Below are 25,116 nucleotides of genomic sequence, written 5' to 3'. Positions count from 1 at the left end.
CATCTAAAACATTGTATCACAACTCACACAAAATTTATTACAATAAATATATGACTTATATTTTTTCTCCTGTATTTTGTTGACGTATAAAAGAAGATAGGTTTTTAGTTTTCTTATTTTTAAACAGTTGTAGACAGTTTTTAGAATTGTTCAAATAAAACCCAGAGATTGCTCAAGCCGCTCTGGCAATGTTATTATTATTATTATTATTTTTATGCTAACCCGTCTCCTCTGCTGCCAAGTATTTTTTCTCTTTTTGCCGTTTATTCTCCCCTTAACTCTCTACCTTGTTTCCCCTCTTCCATCCCTTTCTGAGATGTATGTAAGTATGTAAGCATGTAAGTATGTAAGCATGTAAGCATGTAAGCATGTAAGCATGTAAGCATGTAAGCATGTAAGCATGTAAGCATGTAAGCATGTAAGCATGTAAGCATGTAAGCATGTAAGCATGTAAGCATGTAAGCATGTAAGCAAGCATGTAAGCATGTAAGCATGTAAGCATGTAAGCATGTAAGCATGTAAGCATGTAAGCATGTAAGCATGTAAGCATGTAAGCATGTAAGCATGTAAGCATGTAAGCATGTAAGCATGTAAGCATGTAAGCATGTAAGCATGTAAGCATGTAAGCATGTAAGCATGTAAGCATGTAAGCATGTAAGCATGTAAGCATGTAAGCATGTAAGCATGTAAGCATGTAAGCATGTAAGCATGTAAGCATGTAAGCATGTAAGCATGTAAGCATGTAAGCATGTAAGCATGTAAGCATGTAAGCATGTAAGCATGTAAGCATGTAAGCATGTAAGCATGTAAGCATGTAAGCATGTAAGCATGTAAGCATGTAAGCATGTAAGCATGTAAGCATGTAAGCATGTAAGCATGTAAGCATGTAAGCATGTAAGCATGTAAGCATGTAAGCATGTAAGCATGTAAGCATGTAAGCATGTAAGCATGTAAGCATGTAAGCATGTAAGCATGTAAGCATGTAAGCATGTAAGCATGTAAGCATGTAAGCATGTAAGCATGTAAGCATGTAAGCATGTAAGCATGTAAGCATGTAAGCATGTAAGCATGTAAGCATGTAAGCATGTAAGCATGTAAGCATGTAAGCATGTAAGCATGTAAGCATGTAAGCATGTAAGCATGTAAGCATGTAAGCATGTAAGCATGTAAGCATGTAAGCATGTAAGCATGTAAGCATGTAAGCATGTAAGCATGTAAGCATGTAAGCATGTAAGCATGTAAGCATGTAAGCATGTAAGCATGTAAGCATGTAAGCATGTAAGCATGTAAGCATGTAAGCATGTAAGCATGTAAGCATGTAAGCATGTAAGCATGTAAGCATGTAAGCATGTAAGCATGTAAGCATGTAAGCATGTAAGCATGTAAGCATGTAAGCATGTAAGCATGTAAGCATGTAAGCATGTAAGCATGTAAGCATGTAAGCATGTAAGCATGTAAGCATGTAAGCATGTAAGCATGTAAGCATGTAAGCATGTAAGCATGTAAGCATGTAAGCATGTAAGCATGTAAGCATGTAAGCATGTAAGCATGTAAGCATGTAAGCATGTAAGCATGTAAGCATGTAAGCATGTAAGCATGTAAGCATGTAAGCATGTAAGAATGTAAGCATGTAAGCATGTAAGCATGTAAGCATGTAAGCATGTAAACATGTAAGCATGTAAGCATGTAAGCATGTAAGCATGTAAGCATGTAAGCATGTAAGCATGTAAGCATGTAAGCATGTAAGCATGTAAGCATGTAAGCATGTAAGCATGTAAGCATGTAAGCATGTAAGCATGTAAGCATGTAAGCATGTAAGCATGTAAGTATGTAAGCATGTAAGTATGTAAGTATGTAAGCATGTAAGCATGTAAGTATGTAAGTATGTAAGTATGTAAGTGGAGTGGCTGTAAAAATAATTATGAATACTAAGAATTTGATGCACAAAATATGTTTGCTTTGAAAAGACTTTCACGTGAAAAACCATTAGCATTAACTAACTGAAAGCTACCTTAATTTGACTTAATTTATAGAAGAATTGTCATGTATTTTTATTTTAATATAATCAGTGAAGTATCTTATTGTTTCTGTTTGGAAACTTCACAAATGAAAATTTTCAATCCCAAGCGCTACAAAACTGGCCAATTCAAACTAATAAGTTTAAATATGATTCTGATATTTAAATCTTCTAAAAGAAAACCTGTACTTGTAACAAAGGCTTTTTGATCAGTTTATTTAATAGTATCAGGCTGAATGATTTCTGTTCGTCATAATGGACATTACATTTAAATTGTTTATGTGAGATTGCTCAGTAATCCTTCCCATTTCTACATGGTTTAAACTGCTCTGCATCCTCATGCAAACAAGTAAGCAAGGAACAAAGAAATCTATTAATAGATTGTTGTTGCCATATAGCTGCTTCTTATTTCTTTTATTTTGCTCATAGAAAAAAACAGAATTGAGGAAAAAGATATAGAAGATGGGAAAAAAGAAGAAAAAGAAGAATTAGAGCAGAAGACAAAAAGAGAAGATGGAGAAGTAAAGGGTTCATAAAAGGGAAAGAGGTGAAAAAGGTAGTGGGTTAAGGGGAGAAAAAATGGTAAACAGAGTGAAAACATTTACTAGGAAAGGAGAAGGGTTGGAATAATAATAGTAATAGTAATAATAATAATAATAATCTACTTCTTTCTCCTTTATGTCCAGCAGCTGCATTTGCTCATGCAGGTTTGCCACTGCTCCCAGTGCTTCCACGGTAATTGGTACTATCGTCGCTGATGTTTTTTATATTCTTCTTATCTATTTTGCCAGGTCTTGATACTTCTCCACATTCTCTTTTACTTTTTCTGTTATCCTTGCATCTCCTGGCACAGCTATGTGGATAATTCATGTGTGGTCGATCTTATTGTCGTGCACAACGATGTCTGGTCTGTGGGCTGATATGATTTGGTCTGTTTGTATAGCAAAGTCCTACAGTATCTTTGCTTTGTGGTTTTCTGTCACACTCTACGCCTGATGCTCATACCAATTCCTCTTGTGGTCTAATCCATACCGCTTGCACAGGTTCTAATAAATCAGTTGTGCAACCTTTTCATGTCATTTTTTATACTCGATTCGTACCATTTTCAAACACTCACTGAGTATATGAAAGACTGCCTCTTTTCTTTTGTTACACATTCTGCACAATGATGTTCCTCCTTGTTTTTCTAGGTGAACTTTCACACATCGTGTTGGTAGTGCCTGATCCTGTGCCGCAGTGAGTAGTCCTTCTGTTTCCTTCTTCATAAATCTATTCTTTAGCCATTTGTATGTTTTCTTCATGTCTGTTTTGTCTGCGCCTTTGGTGTATTGTCCATGTAGTGCTTTGTTGTTCCATTCCTGTTGTTCTTTTCTGCCTTTCTTTATACTCTTGCTTGGTCTCTTCTTTCTCAAAACTCTTCAGATATTTGTTGAGTTCTTTGTTTTTTCATTTTACGTAGTCAGATAATTCGTATTCCTCTGTTTCCTATTTTCTCTGGTTTCCTTTACATTTTTCAGTCATCTTCCTCCTTCACTCCTTCTCAGATACAGTCTTGCCACATTAGCCCTAGGATGTAGTGCTCTGTTCATGGCCATTCATTTTTTGTTTTCCTATCCATCACCTGTAATTCTTTCTTTGTCTAGTCAAGTATTCTTCCAGAGTATCTGAGGACAGCAACCGCCCATGTGTTTATCGCTTTGATTACATTTCCTCCATTCAGCTTTGATTCCAGTATTAATCTAGTTTTCTTGTAGAATTCCTTCCACACTTTGTCCTTCATTTCTTTCATGTTTATGTCATCTGCTTCTAGCACCCCTAAGTACTTATAGTCCTGTTCTCCGCGAACTTTCATAATCTGTCAATCAGGTAGCCATATGCCCTCATCTTGCTCACGTTTACCTCTCTTCATAACCACTGTTGCACACTTCAGTATTTCAAACTTCATCTGTATGTCTTGGGTGAAAATCCTCACTGTCTGTACAAGTGACTCTAGCTAATTTTTGTTTTTCTGTACAAGTTCAGGTCATATATAAAGAGCAAGTGGTATGTCCTATATGACTGTAGTCTGGCAAAAGAATACCCTTGCCTGGTCTTCAGTAGTATTACGCTTAGAGGAATCAGACACACCATGACCAGCAGTGGTGACAAAGAATCTCCTTGGAATATCCCTCTCTTGATGCCTACATTTGTAAGTGTGCATCCTTTGCACTCCAAGTTGGTATTCCACTTGCTCAAGTTCTCCTTGAAAAACTTCTAAGTCCTCTCCTGTACCCCACCATTCCAAGTGCCTCAATAATCCACGAATGTGGCACTAGATCATACGCTTTCTGGCAGTCAATCCAGCCCATGGCTAATCCAGTTTTCCGACTTTTACAGTCCTTTAGTATCACCTTGTCTAGCATCAAATGGTCTTTGGTTCTCTTGTATCTTGATCTGCATCCTTTCTGCTCTTCTCCTATGAGATCAATTTTTTCCAAGTGTCTGTAGATGTCTCCAGCCACCATGGCGGTCAATAGCTTCAAAACAATTGGTAAGCAGGTAATAGGTCTATAGTTTCCTGGTGCCCTTCCTTTGGTCTTGTCCTTCTAAATAAGAACAGTTCTTTCAGCTGTCATCCAGATGGGTGTCTTTGCTGTCTTCAGGCAGTCATTCAGTTATAATACAAGCTTCCTGTGCAGGTTGGTCAGCTTTTAGATCCAGAAACTCTGTACAAAATCTGGGCCTGGAGCTTTCCAGTTTGGTAGTTGCACTAATGTACTTTTCAGCACCTTTCTCAGGATCAGCGAGGATACTGAGAAAGGTGTTGAATATCTCAAGTTAGGGGCCCTAGTCTGATACCAATGTATCACCGGCTGAAGAGCTGAGGAAATCAACAAAGACAATAATAATAATAACACTGCTGTAAAGGCTTGAGCAACCTCTGAGTTGTATTGGAATAATGCTCAATACTGTTCAGCAAGATTCTTAGTGTCGAAGATGACTTGAAGATGGTGTTTGAATATAACCCATGTATAGTGCATGTAAACACTAAACTATAAGATCTACAAAAAATGTTTACATTATAAATTTGTGTTTACTACTTTCTAGTGCATTATTATAAGTATAATTTTACTAGCGGATTTCCCGACGTTGCACGGGTATCAAAAAACAGCTTATAAACAGTGGCAGGTAATGTAGTTGCCTGCCACTGGCCATTTGCTTAGCACATTGCCAATGACTAATTTGAATAAGCTACTATCCGTATTGCTAAACTTAATAAGAAAAGCCGTGAGAGCAAGCTTCAGTGACGTTGTGTAATGCAGAGTGCTATGCGTATTTTAACCGACATAACGACTCATATCGCCTAATGAATTCATTGCATCTCATGTGCTTGAGAATGGTTGGAAAAAGAAGTATTTGGTGTGAACATCATAATTGATTACACTCAGTGTAATTTGTAATACAGTTTCACTGTTCCTGTCTTACAGTTTTTTACCTTGCAAAGTGCAATATGAAGCTTTCCCGGCTCCCAGTTGTTACGGAATTTCCTAGTGATACGGCATCAACGACAATGTCTCTCCAAAATTAAAATTTGAACAGCATCGCTTGATTTTTTTGTCGCATTAGTTTGAAAAAAGTTTTAATAAGGTGAGCTAAAAGTTATACAGAAAGCGAAGCAAATTGTACCAAACTAGAAACAGTCAAGTAATAAAAATTAAGATGATGACAAAATTTAAGTTTATTTATTTATTAAAACTTACCTTTATGAGTGCGTGTTATCTAAATTAAATTTATTTAAGTTAAATTCAAAATTTATTATGTTACGTGGCCTCACAAAAGTTTAGTGTAGCAAACACGTTGCTGTCAAATCTCTCTCATACCGCCGTTAGCCACTATGTCTGTCTCAAAGGTAAGAACTTCATACAGTACTGTACATGTAATGTTACATTTTAATTCAGATCATAACCACTAAAAAAGAAACTATAGTTACTAAGGTTACTATATTATTTTGTTACTAGTTTTTGATATGTACAGTACACATATAAAATTTTTAAGTTTTCACCAGGGAATGTTTGCATTATATAATTACTGCAAGTTCCTATGCCTCTCCAAACAGCATTTTCACCGTACGATCCTAAAACCACAACTAATTAAGGTCGTATGGCAGGGGTCCACTGTATAACGTCATACAATTCCTGTTTGCAATAGTTAAAGTTGGCTAACATTATCACCTGTCACTGTTGTAGCTAAACAGGAAGTAAATACAAAGGTGAAATAAAAGTTAATTACAATACGACTGTTAAGTTATTTTTCTTCAAGTCGATGGTTTCTGTTATTGCCAAAGTTTTATAATAAGGGTAAATGGTAGTCTTAAAATGTACAAGCTTTTATTAACTCATCTTAGTAAACTTATACTGTGTATAAAGTTCTACAGTTATTAAAGATGGTAACTAAAGAGCATTTCACAGAAAGTTGGTCTCTACCAATCAGTGTTTTAATAAAGATTGTAAACTACGTGTAGTTACATAGTAACTGATCATCAGAAAGTAGATACTTATTTTAGTAAATTATCAAGAATTCATCATAGTTAGAGTCTGAGCGTCAGTTTTTAAATCAGTTGTGTTTAGTCTCCAGTCAGTTTATCTACAACCTGTCTTCATTTCAACACTAGATACTCTTCTAATGAATCATATTTCATGATTTATTAGAAGAAACAAGTGGCAAGGGTTAGTGAATAGCAGTGTAATAAAGTGAATGTATTATACTGTTCACAACAGTTTAACATTTTAGTCGCTCTGATATTGGCTTTTCCAAATACTAAAAAATAATGGTTTTGGTTGTCTCTTTCTCATTACTTTTTCTATATTTTTACTAAGCAAACTAGATAATATGGAGAAAGAAAAATTTACTAAAATTATTTAAATATTTCCCATCTCAGATTAAGTCATGTTAAACATTTAACTCCTTTAGCGCTTTTGCTATCTCTACTGCTTGATCTCAAGTAAATTAAGTAGCTTTCAAGAAAAAACTAACGCAACCATATAACTCTGATCAAACTGTTTTATTTGTGTCTTTAACTGGTGCCTCCTCAGTGATGAAGAGGATCAATTGAACAACTCTTGCAGATTAGTTAACCCTGAAAAGGGCTGAGGAGGGATGAGTTATGCAGCGCTTATTAATCCCACTTCCTGCTTTCAGAAGCAGGTGAGTTCTTTGTAGTCTAAATGGATGACTGAGTAGAAAACATACAGATTTTAAACACTTTTACAAGATGAGTAAAATGTAGTTGATATTTAGTAACAATCCACCAACTAGACATCAACAAATATCTTGGGTGCTAATAAAAATCAAATACATAATTATAACAAATAAGTGGTTTACCTACTTCATGGCAAAAGTTCTTGCTTTTCAGTTCACGAATAAATAATTTTTTACAGTTTAAAAGTGCTGTGATATTGCCTTTTTTCTGAAGATTGTATCACAACGTATAAAGTTAACTTGTACTTGAAATACTTACTGAATTAGGAATCCTTGGCAGCAAGCCAAGAAAGTGACGAGGTGGAACCAGCTCATCATGAGTTGGTGATTGCAGAGATGATACGTTTAACTAAGACAGGGTGTGTCAGCTTTTATATTATTGCCTACAGCTAATCAATATATTGATGTCTAGTGAGTCTGAAATATTACTGAGAAACAGACTTGTAGAGATTAATTCAGGCATCAATGAGCTGCTGGTCTACAGAGTAAAACGTTAATAATCTATATTTCTTCTGTTTAGCAGAAGCTTACAAAAAATGTGACATTTGGAACACATAACATGTCTGACCCTGACATCAGAGTTTGCTGAATGGTCAGTATATTTGACCAAGTAAACATCAGCTTTTGCGGTTTTTGTTGGTTGTTAAAATAATTGTTTATTTTAGACAAACCCTTGTAAAAGTCTAGCAAATGTGTAATAACTGCTGACTATTCTTGGACAGCATTAATACTTTGTTAGCTTGCTCTCCAAAATAACACAGTCAAACTTCAACATAACAACGTTTATATGTTTCAGTATTTACATTTTGTGTTCAAACTGTCATAACAGCAAAGAATATGATAAGAATACACTGGATTTCATTTAAGTCAGTGTGCAAAAAACTATAAATTTAGATCTTTACTAATCCCCCGACCAAACACGAGCGGAGCGATTGGTTGAGAGATTTATGATAAATGCATGTGCACACAACTCACGAAAATTATTCATCAACACCGTCGCAAACCCTTGTACCAAAGTCTCATCAACAAATTTAACCATTGTTCAATAGAGTCGTTTAAGTATAATAACGATACAAAACACATAAAAACCTATTTAAATATATTACTAAGTCTTTGTAAATTGTCGATAATATCTTAAAACTTACCCATCTGATCGGATTATGCACAAATACACAGATTAATTTGGCCGAAAATTGTTATTAAAACTTGCCAAGCCTTATATTTATCAAAATTAAAACCGGCAAACAAAACAGAGAAACAGAGAATAGAACCATTAAGTCGTGCGCATTTCACGAAAAAAGAACGTGCACATTTCACCAGTCTACAGCATTGTCGAATTGCCGAAGGTTTCTGTCATTAACGTAAAACTACTGAAATATAATCATTTCTTTTTTGTTGATTTCAAAGTAACTGATATTTTGGACACTTTTGAGCACTTTGGTGTTCTAACTGATGTCCAAAGCAGTGAAAGTAAAAGAAATGACGATGATATTTTTCCTAACGATTCTTATGAGATTATTACAATATTTAATTATAAATTTGGATGACTATTGAAGTGTTATAGTCACACTAACAACATCGATGATGAGCAATGTGTTACTGTTATTATTTTTTCTAAATAGTTTTGTTAAATAGATTTTCTAAAAATCTACATAAATATCGTTTTAATACGTTTTGAGATATAAACAAAATTGTGCATAGGTTTTCTATTATTACTGTATTACTAATTTACTATATTAATAATATTGGTTATTCTAATAATATCAGTGCATTTTACTTCTAATATTGGCCAATATTGCATTTCTCCTATTGCAGGGGGAGAGATATAAACATATAATCTTTTCCTTTCATTATTGCTGCTTGTTGTATATAATAACACCCACACCCAGTACATTACAGCTACCATTGCAGTTATCCTATTGCACTGCAGTGCCATTTGACTGCTAATATTGCATTTCTCAACCATCAGTACCCTTTCTTTTTTCCAATATCACTTTGGTCGTGAGCTGTATGACGGGGGAATTTTTAGTGTTTATAATGACGAATGTTTAATATTAAGTTATGTAAATAATTAATGACCAAATGCACAAACCTAATTTAAATGTATAGCTAAAATAATTGTGTTGAAATTGATATATACCTATAGGTGATCGTAATTAGAGGCTTGACTGTGATAGAAATTCAGTAAACTCTAAAAACATTTACATGCTGATCAGATAAATAAAACAGACAGACACTGTTAATCTATTAACTTACATGTAGATATGGTGCACTTTTAACCAGTTAGTAAGTGTAAGTCAGTTATAATTATGACTGCACTTCATCCTGTCTCCAGTACTTTAACCAACTAATCAGTAACATTTACTGCTGAAGATTTTTAGTAAATAGTGTAAAATGAAGGTTGATACAAGTGTGTTTAGTCCTGAGAACAGTTTATCATACATCAAGGCTTGTTGATGGTCTAGCAGAAGAACTTTTGTCAGTGTATCTGTATGTCAATGTAGGAAGTTTTGATGCTTACTGTCTGCTGCTTTGCACCTAGTTACAGCTAGTTAGCATCTGGGTAATAGACATTTCAATCGGCTATTAAAAGTTCAAGGATTTAACGTGTGTTTAGCCATTTTTTCAGGCAGCAGTGAGCTGCCGGTCTACAGAGTGAAACGTTAAAAATCAATATTTCCTTAATAATCCTTGGCAGTAAACCAAGAAAGAGACAGTGTTTTTGTTGTTGTTTGTTGAAGTGATTATTTATTTTTGGGACTTGGATGTGTTTAGCCTATTGCCATTACTCCATCCTCCGTACACTAGCAAGGGAACTTTTATTGAATTTTCACTCAGTGAATATGATAGCAAAAGTTTAAAGGCAATATAACATACACATAGGAGATGATAAAAACTACTAACATATATCAAATAATCTTAGCAGGTGAGGAAGGTGAAGGTCAGAATACTTGTATTTGTACATCATTGTACTTGATAATTACCATTAGAGCTTCAGCTCGCTGTGTGTAAAGTCTCTCTTCCATTATAAAACGTACTTGCATGTGCATATGTGTGTACAAGTTTACAGCAAATAATTTTTTTCATTTTTTTTGGGCCATAATTATTTATAGAGTTCAAAGTTTAAGGTATAGATATTACAGCAGAACAAAACACACTAGTTCCGCAACACAATCAAAGGAACAGAAGAGTAACTAACTTTATGCATTGCGCACTCAAATTACACTGGCATTACTAGTAAATAATAAAAGAAATAGAAAAGAGAGTTAGGAAAACAGAATAGAAAAATGCTGGAAAATGGGAGAATAGAAAAGGATGGAGAGAGAAGAGTTAAGAAGAGGAAGGGGAGGAAACAAAAAAAGTGGAATGAGGAAAAAAGAGACCAGTTTATTCACAGTTTGCTACCACAAGTATATTATGGCAACAGATGGAAATCTGCTCTGCTTGATAGTTTTTACTTGTACTTATTCAAACCCAAAGCTGGAGTTATCTGCTCATGCATCAAATGCAATCAATATTTTAAACTGTTAAAATTGTTCATTGCTAAATAGTACACTTGCTGAATATAACCTGCACTAGAATAAGAGCAGCATCCATCTTTCTGTCTGCTTGTCCAAAGTCATGCTAAAAGCTTTAGAAAAAATATTGCCGTGCACAGGAGTCAAACCCAAGTTGTTAGATTCATAGACAAGCACGCTGCTACATAAACCACACTAGTGCCTTTCTGCCATGCCGGACAACTCTCTATATACTGATTACTACTCATGATGATCTCTCACAAAGCACAGAACTGGCAAGCATACTAGTTTTATTGATATGAATAACATAGACAAATAGACATCAAACACTGAACTTTATTTCACACTTTTGGCACGTAAAGCATCTCCTTGTATTATAATACAAAATACTTCTTTATTATCTAAGTACAACAGCAAACAAAAAAAACAAAAAGTTATCTAAGCGCATTAGTTAGACAAAATCACTTATATAACCTATTACATGCAGTTATTGTATACCTAATTACATGCAGAAACTTAAAGATCTTCTCTGATTGGTCTTAAATAGAAGAGAATAAAAAGGGAAAATAATAAGAGAAGTAAAGGTAAACATGCAGTTTAGTATTCCTTGACTAGTTACATTAAGATATCAGTTATACCATGAAATCATTGACTCTGAGTAAAATGTTTAGATTATGTTTATGATTCCATGACAGGTTGATTGCAGACCCAATATAATATCATAAACTTAACATTTGATATCAGTAAGAAGACACGAATAACACACAATCCATCTGATAATTTGTTAGTAGTTTAGTAGAAATATTCAGAAATTGTTTAATTTTAACATTACTAGTGAATCACTCTACTATAATTTTTCTAGACTTTCTCTCGGAGGACAATTTAAAGAAAATGGAAAGATTATGCTGCTCAAAACCAGCTGTGAGCACTTTCTGGGTTGTATTTGGACAGTGATTAATGGCATCAAAAAGATACAAAAAAACTCGATGACATATTAAAAAAGGCAACCGAGTATAGCCTTGACAGTGCTTGTATCTTCATCTAGCAATCACAAGTCGCAGTGTTTCATGAATGTTGTCAGCCTTCTGTAGTCTCTATTTTATACTCGAACATTACTTACTGCTTTCAACTACGACAAGCACTCAGTTTTTTGCCAACAAACAATACATGAGAATATATTTAATCAGATGGTTTTGTATTGCTCATTCAGAAACATGAATGAAACGCAAAAGTTGAATGATTACCATCAAACTCTGGTCCACATTTGGTTTTATTTGTATTATGTAATGTTTCCAAGCAGCACTCAGTATGTGGTCTAGTGTAGTCTATGTTGTTACCATGCAGTGCTTTCCATATCATCCGGTCTGTAGTATATGATAGTATCCTGCAGCACTTGATATAATCTCTCAAGTGTGGTATCCATCTATGTCAAACAGCACTATTTATCATCTACATGTATATACAAAGTTTAAATTCACTAATTAGATTTTCAGAAACTGAAGAATAGTAACGCTTGCAAATATTCATGAAGTAATTAAAGTTTTCAAACAATTTACTCAGTAAACCAACTGCTACTTAGTATAACGATGAACAAAAAAGTTGAATTATTGTTGGTATTACAATTACAATGATCATCCTACAGCCAGAAGTACATGAAATACATAAAAACTTACCATATCATAAAATTTTGTTGTATTTTCATAAATATTGTAACAATACTTAGATAGTATCCCTGCAAGAAAATCTGATGGTATATTCAGGCAATAAGCCATACATTTTCAAACACAGTTTACATCAATTGTTACGCGAAGCTAAATGCAAAGGCTTATTATTTGGCATACTCAACTGCAATACAAGAGAGGACAATTTTTAATTTTCAAATCTAGATTAAACATTTAAACAAGCTTTTTGTAAATAAGTATTGTAAGTTTTTATTAAATTACATGACTGAGGTAAAAAGTTTAACTTTGAAACGATGACCAAATTAAAAAAGGTCAGGTGGTGTGCCATACTCCAAACTCTACCAACAAAAATACAATACAGCTGTGTATATTCCACTGACTATCACAAGCAGGTGCTCTGCTAATAAACACATGCTTTCATCTATTTCATGTAATTTTTTCTCAAGTTCTTATGAAGCTTTTCTTGTGTCTGAGATCTAATATACAATTGCTACCTGTCAGCACAAACTTACAGTTTGGTGTTTCCTATCGTTTCAATTTAATTAGTACTTTTCTTGACTTCATGAAATTACTGTGGTATTCCACACTTTTAGCATAACACACCCTATTGTAGTTGAGTAGATGAAGAAATATATTTCTTTAAAAAACAATCATTAGTGATAAGAGCCAATCATATTTATAAAATAATATATTTGCAAATGCACATACCATGGAGATAAATGTATATTATAATATATTACGCATACTTAAAATAAAGTCGTTGAGGAACTTTATTAGCAACTAGTCCAGCTTTTACTCAGTTTCTATAATGCAGCCGCTTTTCATTCATAACCTCAGGTCATTCAACTAGGGCATCTGACTAGAGAAGAAAGATAGGATTTTCGTGTATGAATAGCGGACCTAAATTCTGGAAAAAGCTGCTTTTACATTCCTATTTTTCACTTTTTCAAGATATTTTTAACAAGAATGCATTTGATAACATAAGTATAAGCATGTTACTTGCCAAAAAGAATGTTATAAAAATGGCCAAACTAAAAATGGTTATTTTTAATTCAGCAATTTTGTTTTTGACGGGTCCTGGCGAGTGATCTGCCTTCTCATTACAATTTATTACGACTCCTTCTGACGATAGACACGGACCATCCAAGCTGACCATTGTTTACAGGATTGTAATATCTTACAATCTCAAGAAGAACTTATAAGACCAAAACAATTTAGCAGATAGTTGAACTCAAACCGAGTTTGCACTAGCAATTTCTGTGTATAACTGCCCAATAATTAAATCATTTATTACAAAAACGTTATCTAAACTAAAAATATTGTCATCGGCAACTTATCTTTGTTAGACTAAAGATATTATTTACTACCACCTAGCCAATAGCAGACTTTGCTGTTATTTTAAAGGTTGGTTTTACCTCATTTATTAATAATAACATGCCTAAAAATCTAAACGGTAAGAAAGTCACAATTTTAAAGAGTTCAAAAACATCTTGTTAGAAGTTTGAAATGTTCAAAGAAGAAATACTACATGAATGATATATTCAACAATCCAAACCAGACGACACAAAATTGATATGGAATACTTTAGGTGTGAAGCAGGAGAAAAATCATAACATGCAAGGAATGTCAGCAAAAAATTTGAACTGCCGTATTAGATCAGTTGCATCAAAACTTTGCTCAGCGCCTTTCAACAGGTGGTATGACTGCCTTACAACTAATACAGATTTCACACTGGAAATTATTCCTAGGTTCACACCTGAGATATGTTTCAGATCTCTTTGTGCCATGTCTAATAGAAACGCTACCAGCTCAGATAGCATGTCTGTAAGAATGTTGAAGGCTACTTCTCCTTACATTAGCCATAATATTACCGACATGTTCAACATAAAATTAATAGATGGAATACTTCAAGACAGCTCAAAAATAGCGAAGAAACCTTGAAGATTCTAATGACTATACTACTTTATCTACACTGTCGATTTTATCAATAACATTTGAGAAACATTTTAATAAATGCCTTCACGATTATCCGCTGGACTCCAAGCAGCTTCACCACCTAAAATGGCCTCAGATGAAATGCATGCATGCATGAAATGATGTAGTCTGGTCAGTAATATCACATTGCACTCAAAGACAAAATGGAAATGATTCCAATTCTTTTATATTTCTTGACTTTAAAAAAGCTTTCAATTGTGCCAATTAGTGTATCCTAAAACTGAAGCTAAAGGCGATTGGAATCACAGAGTCTCTAGTCAAATTACTTGCTTTCTTCCAATCAGACTGAGTACAATTTGTAAGTGTTAAAAACGTCCAATCCGATAGTTTGCCAATATCAGTTGGAGAGCCTCAAGAATGCATTCTTGCTTCTGCTTTCTTTTATACATAAATAAATGACTAGCTTACAATGTTCTTGCTCTTGCATATGCTGGTGACATCGTTTTTATGCAGAAAGCAAGAACAACATTACCTTGCTGAAATGAGAGTGGGGCTGTAGTACTAATAAAACTCTTCAGTGGTGTACCACCAATCTTATGAATATCAATATGCATATGAAACTTTTTTGTTCAGTCATTTCAAAATGGACACTGTATCTTTCTAATTATGTATAGATGATAACTTCCTTTTACGGAAAAGATCAACTAAACAACTCGGCTTCATAATAAGCATTGACATCACAGAGCTCAAGCATGTTGACCATGTCTGCAGTGAGCTTTCATCAAACATGATCCTGTTGAGGCAATGTAAATATTTCATAAACAAAAAGACAGCGCTGTTGTTTTACTTTCAATTTATACATTTTCATCTGACTAACAGCTATGACTAATTATCTATGCTGTAGGAGTGCTTACTGTAATATAATTGCCAAAATGGGAAGAATTGAGTTGGAGGAGACGACTCTTGCCACACAGCTGCTTCATTTTATTCAGTTTAATCTTGTTTATTTGATCTTTTTTAAATTTTGCAATTTTCATTAGTTGGTTCTTACCAATCCTTATTTAACTTAATTTAATTTAAACATGGTTGAATTCTACTACATTGAGAGCATGTTTTTCCATTATATTCATAAATCTCAGAGTTAGTGTAATGCGGTTTGTCCAGCTATAGCCAAGGAAATCTTGGAATGAAAAATCCGTACTGCAGAAGATTTGATCTCTAAACCTCTCATTTGCCAGGTAAGTTTCTTACCGTCTAAGCTAAACAGGATTGATGGATTCATTGGCCAATACATGTCGCTATGTAACTGAAAACATGCATACTGCTTTCCGTTATGTCTCAACGTCATGTTATGTTTGCTCTCATGGCTATTTTTCATAAGTTTACTAGCTTGCTCATGGTAAGTGGCTAGCGACTACATTACCTGTCACTGTTTATAAGCTGCTTTTTAATACCCGCGCAACGCCGGATGTTCTTCTAATATTATTGTAGGCTGCAGTTATAGACTTGAACAAGTATTCCTGCTTGTATCTGAATCACAGTCATTTTAATATTTACATTGGCGATCTTTGCTTGAACAACTTTTATTTCACAACAGCATATCTAATCAAAATCTCCAAGTGGACAATAATCAGTAGCAGCGGTATACCAGCACAAATCCTTGAATACTTTGGCTGATCACTTTGAAATGAGATACATCCAATCTATGAACTTCTACTGCTGAGTAACTAAACTCTATGAAATCGATAACTAAATGCACAATAACGACTACAGATTTGTGTCAGTCATAAAGAGGAGAGAATTTGCTGATTGTTTACGGAGCTTTTGGTGTCTTACTGACTCTTACCATAGACGTGACTAACAATGGTCATCAAGTTTGTTTAACCAGAAATACTTAGAATAAATCTAAGTTGAGCGCATAAATTGGTGGAATGCACTTCGATTTTCCTTCACCAATAGATTCAATGAGTTGACAACTGGTGGTCTTAGAAGAGAAGACAAATCCTACACAAGATGGCTGTCGACTGTAACAATGAAAGCTACACTCCATCTTTGTCTTCACTCTAAACCCATCTACAGGTTCTAGCAGACTGCATTGATCTGGTTTGTCACCTTCGATGCTGAACACATCTCCTGTAATATATCAATGTGAATTCAATCTTTAAAGGTTGACTTGCAACAAAATTAACATTACAGTTATTTGATATCAAAAGATTCACCATGTCTTACTCTGTTGTGTTGTAGGTGCCAAATATGTGGAAATGTGATTACAAGCTCTTTAAGAGTTCAAAAGCGAAAAGCCGCCGTAGATTGGAATCTGTTTATTCATCTGGCGTAGTAATTACAGTTTGGTTATTGTCTTGTCACATGAAGTTCTCACGTGAATTGAAAGGCCAATAAAAAGCTCAATATAAAACTTATCGTAGCACTAGCTTATGACAAACACTTTGTGTTTTACTGAAGACCCCGTATCAAATATAGATGCTCGCTACTCTACAGTTTGTTTCGGCATTATCTAATCGTCAAGTCGTAATCTGATCATGTGACCCAATACTTCGCAAATAACTTTTGCAGCACTTTTTGATTATCACAGGTGACCAACAGACTCGTCATGATTATCAGACAATGATATCTACTCCTACGAGGTAAGGTTAAAAAATTAAATAAATTTTTACGGTAAGTTATAAGATATCACTGCTAAAAGTGACAGAATTACAATGACGATAAAACAGACGCGCAAGAACAATAGACATAGTTTTATTAAATGCGTGAAGTATATTTGTGGAAATATTTCGACGAAGAAGGCTGCATGAAAGTGTAAACAGAAACCATCTACCACAACTACGTCACATATGAGCCATTTGGAAAGAGAATCCAAACTGCGGCGGTCCCGTGTGGCTGCGATTAACTGTTCGATTTTTAGCTTTTAAAAGCTTGTAACCACATTTCCACATATTTTGCACCTACAACACAACAGGGTAAAACATGGTGAATTTTTTTATATCAAATAACTGTAATGTGAGTTTTGTTGCAAGTCAACCTTTAAGGTAAAAAAAATCTTATGGACTGGTCCATTATCTGGTTGAAAACAATTAGTGATCACACAAAGATGTTTTAGTGAGGCTATTTTAGACATTTTTTATAGATATGTGTTAATTGATCATGCTATACTGCAATACTGCAATACAGTAATAGTGCAATACTGCAATACTGCAATACTGCTATACTGCAATACTGTAATACTTGGCTTATACATGTATAAAAGAGATGTTCTTACATCTGGTACTTTTAAATAAATGTATAAGTTACTAAAAATATGGTTCTATTTTTAAAGTTGTTTGATTTTTATTCAAGTCTTTTTCATTAAAAAGCTAGGAGCAGTCAATATGTTTTAGTAACCAAAATCCTTTCATATGTAACCAACTGGCTCTAATCCTACATAAACATTTGTTTCAAGTGACCTGATGGATGTTGTGTAAAGCACTTATTTCATCTTCTCATATTTTAGAATTGTGCTCCCTTGTAGTCAGATATTTTACTCTCTATTGTTATACATGTATAAGTACTAATGTCAGAATATATCTTGACGGTTGACAGATTTGGCTGATTAAAGGTTACGGTCCGGGCCTTTACGCACGTGTTGAAGTAGTAATAATTCTTTTCGTTTGAATGCATGTAAAAGCACATAAAAAATGGCACAACATATTCATATGTGATTTCATAAAATTTTATTACTTATGTTTTGGTAAAAATCTTTTTTAGCAATCCCACATACATCTACACAAATTTGGAATAGTTTCTCGGTCTAAGATGATATGCTTACAGTTCTGCGTTTCAAACGCACAAACATTTATTTATTGCTTTTGGTTAGTCAACACAGCCCTGAAGTAGACAAGTGTTTTACACTTGAGAGTTATGTATACCACAAAAACATGGTTTAAAAAGGTGTGACAGTTTTAAACACTTCTAGTACTTTTTAGTGTAAATGGTAAAAGGCTAGAAAACCAGCATCATCATTAAAACTCACCAAAAACACAAAACTGGTACATCCAGTTTTCTTTATTCAGTGTGAGTTGAGCAAAGTATTCTCTAGATGATGAGCTCAAAGTTATTATTGTTAATAATTAATTTATATTATCATTACAACTCAGATAATATAGAGACTTCTCTTGCTCTAGTTTACTAGCAGTCGTACAGGGGAGTTAATCACATTATTATCTCTGATTATTCATTCTCAAGAATATTGTTACTCCTTTCTCTCGACTATAAACTAATTACCTCATGTTAGATATATATATAATATTATAATTCACCAGAGTTATAGACTATATTATAAATACCTGCATTATTTACAGGAGAATTCAATGGGCAACTCATCCTTTGAACTTCCTCCGGGCAGTTAGAGCCAATTGCTGATCTCACGCGAGTCTGGGAGTAGCCACTTTGGTGATCCGCAATGCATGAGCTCCAGTCACTCCAAGTTTCATATTGATCACAGGCTATTTCGGTATCAATGCAAGATCCTTCTCTTTGCACACACCTTCCACTAGATAGGTAGCAATGGGTTGAAGGATATCCATAGCAAGTAACTAAAGTAGAGATGTAGAAATAAATGGTAGAGAAGACGGCTGGTAATTGAAGGTGAATATGAAATATTAATAAATCATTTGTTTAGGTATTGACTTTATTGTTGTACGCGCAATACATCTTTTTATGAGAAGTTCAAAGTCAACTTTTTTTTAATAAAAATCTATAAAAACAGCTACAAAATTTTTTCACTAAAAATGTGGAATTGCTACAATAGTGTCATCAGTAAAATGTCAACAATGTTTGACATTTTCCGCATTCTAATTAAAATGCGGAAAAAAGTCGAGAAAGTTTTCATATTTGTATTTTGGGAGGACAAAAAACTTTGTTTTAAAAGGCAAAGAAACATGTATATCATGTTCATCGTGACCCGAGGGCCGCCTTTTAATAAAAGTACACATTTAGCTTGTGCAATCACAAAAAGGATATAAGTAAATGGTAAGAACAGCTTAGCCTTGTGGTTACTAGCGCTTGTTTGTAGACTTGTAATTTGAATGTCGCGCATTCAAATCTACTGCAAGTTTTTTGTTGTTGGTTGACTCTAAGCGATTACAGTGACTTTTTTAGTAAGCAGTAACCACTGATATTTCAATACTGTCTAGTAATCTAGTACCTTCTGCTTTTAGCAGTGCTTTAGTATCACTACCCGTTACTGAGTAGAGTTTGTCCTCAATCCAGTAGACTCCTCCAAATACTGCCAGCTTACACGGAGTGTATCCTTGATCATAACATATAACCTCTTGTGATCTGTTGGTGCCCAGATCAAGGGCAACAATCCTGTTGGACACACATGAAACATTACTGACTACTAACACTGTAATGACTAGTTCAGGTCTAAATTGTAGTTTCTGTAACATGTTCTATGAATATGAAACTTGAAGCTACGCCTGTTCCACATCCTTTATAATGAAACAACTATCCAAATCAGACAATATTATGATTTCAAAAGAAAAGACTTACATACCTTCTAGGCTGTAAATCGTAAACTAGTAATATGGCTGCACTAATGGTTGGAAGAAAAGTCATCCTGAATGGAAATTGAAATCTTGTACTTAGTAGGCTTCCAAGGTCGGTTCCTGGTGTTCCATCACCAGCCAGTTGATGAACAGTTTCGAAAATTAAATTCACGATTTTAATCTCGGGGTGAGCAGCGACATACATATGATCCTCCTTCATCATCAAGGTCGAAATAACACTGGAGATTGTTGGCCCAATTGTTTTAATGATATCATACTCCATTTCAACCACTTTCAGTTTGCTAGACATGCTATCAAATAGATACAGCTTATTGTAATTGGAATCATATTCGACATCTGTGGGGTAGCTTAGCAATGCAGTGTTTAGAGAGCCATCTACATCTCCTGCAGTTGTGCAGACTCCGGCGTATGTTGAAGTGAACAGGGATAGCATATCAATCTTTCTGAGGCAAGCATTTAATGAATCAGCAACGATAATGGTGGTTTCTGATACAAATTCTACACCAAAAACTGCATCGAATAAAGCTTTAGCTCCAATGCCTTCTCTGTACCTAAAAGCATCGATATACTCAACTTGATATTACTGACTCTTTCAGTCTGTTATGCTGGTCGTATTTTTTAAAGATACAGTGGTTTGCAACCGCTGTATAAATAATTTAGTTAGATCAAAAGTGAATGTAGATTACTAACTTAACAAACTCAGTTTAAGGTAAAAAAACACAATTAAAGGCTTTGCATTATAAAAGTTAGTGTTTTTGTTTTTTAAATGGCAACCGTGTTATGTTTTAGTTAAGAATGTTTTCATTCTATCAGATTTTTAATGTTTCATTCTGAAAACTACAAGTAGAATCAGTTATTCAATTCTGGTCAATGTAAAACCAACATTTGGACATATTTCACCACTAAATGTTCATCTTAGATAAACATAATATTGTAAAGGATCTGACCCCGGTAGCTGAGTCAGCTTTACTTCCTAACAGGGGAGACGCAACCTGAGCTACTGGCCGACCTTGTCCGAGGCCTGATTGACTTGCCTGTGGCGGTCAAGTCAGTCCAAGACAAGAACCTAGTAGTCAGGCCTGCTTCGAAACCAAACCCCCGGCCTGCCTTCTGGATCTCTCTCAGGCTAGTCCGGATCCACTAGTGGCTGGTCTTAGGACTGGATCTCTTGTGCCATGGCACACCCGATCGAGTCTAGACAAAGCCGTGGATCGCCTCCTAGCCTTCTAGAGTCACCCTTGCAGTTCCGTCTGATGGTTACAATGAGCCTGCTTGTGCAATCGGTGAGCCAACCAGGCAGGCGTCAATAGAATCAGTCCGTACGAGTATGTAATAGTTTTATTAATGATAGCTTCAACCCAAGTGTTCACAAGTATGAGTGGTATCAAGCACAACTTGCCTACTCACTGCGCTGGCTTATATAGCCAGTGCCTATGGTCTAGCTCCGCCCATCAATCTATTTATAGCACAAAGGATGTACAGAATATAATAAGATTAGTACAGGATAAACATACGATTATATAACAAAAAGGCAGTTCAGGAATATGATTATATAACAAAAAGGCAGTTCAAGAATACGATTATATAACAGAAAGGAAGTTCGGGAGGTTCGGGCAAGTGCTAGTGAGGATATATATATATACATGTAAGTAAGTGTGCAATAATTGATATATGTCCCGGTCCTCCACACTCTCCCCCCAATTGTTTGGCCTAGGGGTGAACAATTAAGGGAGTGTTTTTAGCGGATTCGTCGAGCTTGTGCTCTCAATCTTTGGGCTTCTTTACGGCATTCATCGGCCATCCGGATATATTGTTGGTATCGTTCTTCTTCTCTTTCTGCTCTGCGGTTGTATTCTTCCTGCCGGAGCCGTGGGTTCTCGTTGGTTCTGGCTACCTTGCTGCTGACAGGGTCCTGGGTCTTGGCACCGGTTCCGGCATAGACCCCAGCGATATCGTCCGCACTGACATGTATCTCCAGGGCGGTCTCGCCCTCTCCTGCTACCTCCACTCCAGCTCCCTTAGGCGATGAGTTTATCTCCCGACTGATGGGTATTGTTTTTCTCTGACTCACCCTTGGAATTACATACTTTGGTGGGAAGGGCTTGTTGACCATCTCCTCTCTTCCTTCGGCGATTCGGTGTCGGTTTAGGTGGACGCGGAGGTCGGCTTGTCCATTCTTCCCGTCTTCTTGGCGGTTCTCCCGATCAGTGCACCCCTTTTCTTCTGGTGAATCTGCCCTTAGCCATTTTTGTCCTGTCCTTCTACCTCGTACCCATCCGTTCCCATCTTTCACGGGAAGGCAGGTTCCAAACGGGTGGCATTCTGTCCATTTCATATATGTACAAAAATCAGTATACCACTCTTGGTCTACCTGGTACACAATGCTAGGGTGTAGTCGGGGATCCTTGGCTTTCTTCTGGTGCTTGTATATACTAAAGAACGATGAGGAGTTCTTCTGACATTTGCACCAGTAGCGCCAGAAGTGTTGCCGTGTGTGTCTCTTCACTACCCTACTGTCCTTATTTCGAAAGCCACAGAGTCGGCATTCCCCTTTCTGGCGGTCTTCGGCAGCCTCCATCCTTTCGTAGGAAGTGGGGGAGTACCAGATGTCTTCTGCTATTCCTTCGACGGTTTCCCGGTTTCTCCTTCTCTTGAACAATTCGTCTTCTTTTGTCTGGTTGGCAGGAATTGTTGGTAGATTTACTGAGCAGGCTTGCATCGGTCCTGGTCTGCTGTTGTTTGGTAGTAGTGGAGTGTGCAACTGGCGCCTCTGGTTAGTCTCTAGCGGAGGGCCACCCTTGAGTGGTTCACCTCTGCTCCTGACCCGAAAACTCTGGCCCTCAGAATTTGGCCTAGCTTGGTTTGATTTGGCCTTGTCCTGGGGCGTCCTGTTTTTTACCAATCGTACCACTCTAGTATTAGTTATTGCCGGTTCCACCGGCCTCTCCCCCTTATATGCAATGGGTGCGGTATTTCCCCTGGCTACGTTATTTACAGGTAATTTTTCTTGATCAACATCTTGTCTTTCTGCCAATACCTCTGTTTCTTCTAGGATCTCATCCAGTTCTGCCAATAATACCTGCAGTTCCTGGTCTTCGATGGCTCCTGTTTCGTCTGGAGTCGGTCTCATATTGAATTTCGCGATATAGGTTTGTAGAGGTGGAGGGAGCTGGTTATTCGTCAGCGTACAGCGGGTGAAGTGACTGGAGACAGTATCAATTTCAGAAGGTGGCCACTTTCCGGTCCCGTCGTGCCTTTGTTCCTGAAAGTTTCCGCCGTCCGGAGTCTTCTGTCGAAAGCTTTTATTGCCGGACGGTTCTCCTACTCCTTGACTTTCTTCGTCTGCCTCAGTCCCCGCCCCCTTTTCCGAGATGTTTCGGTCAGATATAATTGATTCTGGTTGCTCTTCCATGTGTTGGCTCGTGGCCATCATCCCTTCTAGCTCGGCAATCGACTCTTTTAAAATCGCGTACTGGGACATCAGTTCTTGATTCGTCCTCAGGCCTTCCCTCTCTATTAAGGTTTCCAGTTTTTCCACCACAACTTTGGCTTTCGACCCTTCGTCTTCATGGTCAATCTGGTGGCATACAGCCTGGCCGTATCTGATGGGAGGTCCCACCATTCGTCGGGGTCTCCCGTCCCGTTTTCCTCCCATACTATTTTTTGCTCCCTTTGGTTCTGGGTTTATTCGCACCTCTTCTTCAGCTGGTGCTGGTATAGAAGCGTCGGGTTGGAGCAGATCCCTTTGCTCCGTGGCCCCGAGGGTGGAGGTCTCACCGACTGGGGTGTTGTCTGCCTCTTCTTCCGTCAGGTCCTGCCCGGGAGGTTCCACCGGGGGATCGGGACAGGGCTCGAGACTCGGTTCTTCTGGTTCTGTGTTGAGTACACCGGGTCGCTCTGTTGCCTCTCTAGCCCTTTCGGTAGGATCGTGACCTCCCGAGGCAGATCCTCTTTCCCTGGCCAGGACCTCCAGAAGTCGCCTCTTGAACGTGTCACTGTCCATATCAGGGGGCGGGTCCATCCTCCCTTGCTGTGTTGGCGGAGGGAGCTCCCTTCTAGTGCACTCCAAGGTGGGCAGCATCTCTACCAGCCCTTCCGGCCTCCTCTCTCTCCGTCCAGTGGCACCTCTCATGTTTGGCCTCCTGGTGGGCTCCTTGGTGGCCGGGGCCCTCCCATCGGCTTCCGGGCATGCATAGTACGGTTTTAGTCTCTCCTCGTTTTGTACGGATATTTGACCTTGTCTCTCCACTTGGTAGGTATGGTTAGGGTTACACCTAGTGACGGTATATGGCCCCACATATTTGGGCTGTAATTTGGGGTTTTCCCCTCGTCGACGTCTCTTATTGACTAGCAGTACCAAATCGCCTGTCTCAAATAACGGGAGCTCCTCTTCATCCTCCACTTGGATTTTCATCTGGCGTTCCCGGAGGATTTCATAAGTTTCCTCCAGTCGGCTGGCTAGTTCCAGTACGTAGGGCTGTACCGCCTGACCAGCGACTGCAACGGGTTCTGAGAGCTGGTCCGGCAATTGCAGTTTCCTGCCCATCATCATATAATTTGCGGTTTCTCCCGTGGCGGAGTAGAGAGTGCCTCGGAAGGCCCTCATTATCTGCGGTAGCAACAAGTCCCACTCCGTAGGTCCACGGGGCAGGAGCAAGGCCCTTAAGGAATCTCCTAGGCTCCGATTATTTCTTTCTACAACGCCATTCTCCTGGGGGTGGTACGGTGTAGTCCGTGTTTTATCTATGTTCCATAGGCTACATAATTCCCCCATGAGTTTAGACTCAAATTGGGCCCCTTGGTCGGAGTGTAATTACTCGGGTAGGCCAAAATAACAGAACACCCTTTCATCCAGGGTCGTGGCTACCATCGGGGCAGTCGCGTCCGGAATCGCTATGGCATCTTGCCATCTGGAGAAGTGGTCGCTAATCACTAGGATCCACTTGTTCCCCCAGTTAGTCGCTGGCATTGGTCCTACCAGGTCGACCGCTAACTTCTGCCACGGTCGCCCGGCATATAATCGGTGTCTGCTCTTGGTCGCGTGATTCCCACCGGTCTTTGCCACCTGACAGATCTCACACGTCTTGATGAGTCGTCTCATGTCGGCATTCAGTCCCGGCCAGTACCAATTGAGCAGTAGCCTCTTTACAGTCTTGTGAACC

This window comes from Watersipora subatra, chromosome 3 (assembly GCF_963576615.1).
Source record: "Watersipora subatra chromosome 3, tzWatSuba1.1, whole genome shotgun sequence".
Taxonomy (NCBI): domain Eukaryota; kingdom Metazoa; phylum Bryozoa; class Gymnolaemata; order Cheilostomatida; family Watersiporidae; genus Watersipora; species Watersipora subatra.
This window is presented reverse-complemented; position numbering follows the sequence as displayed.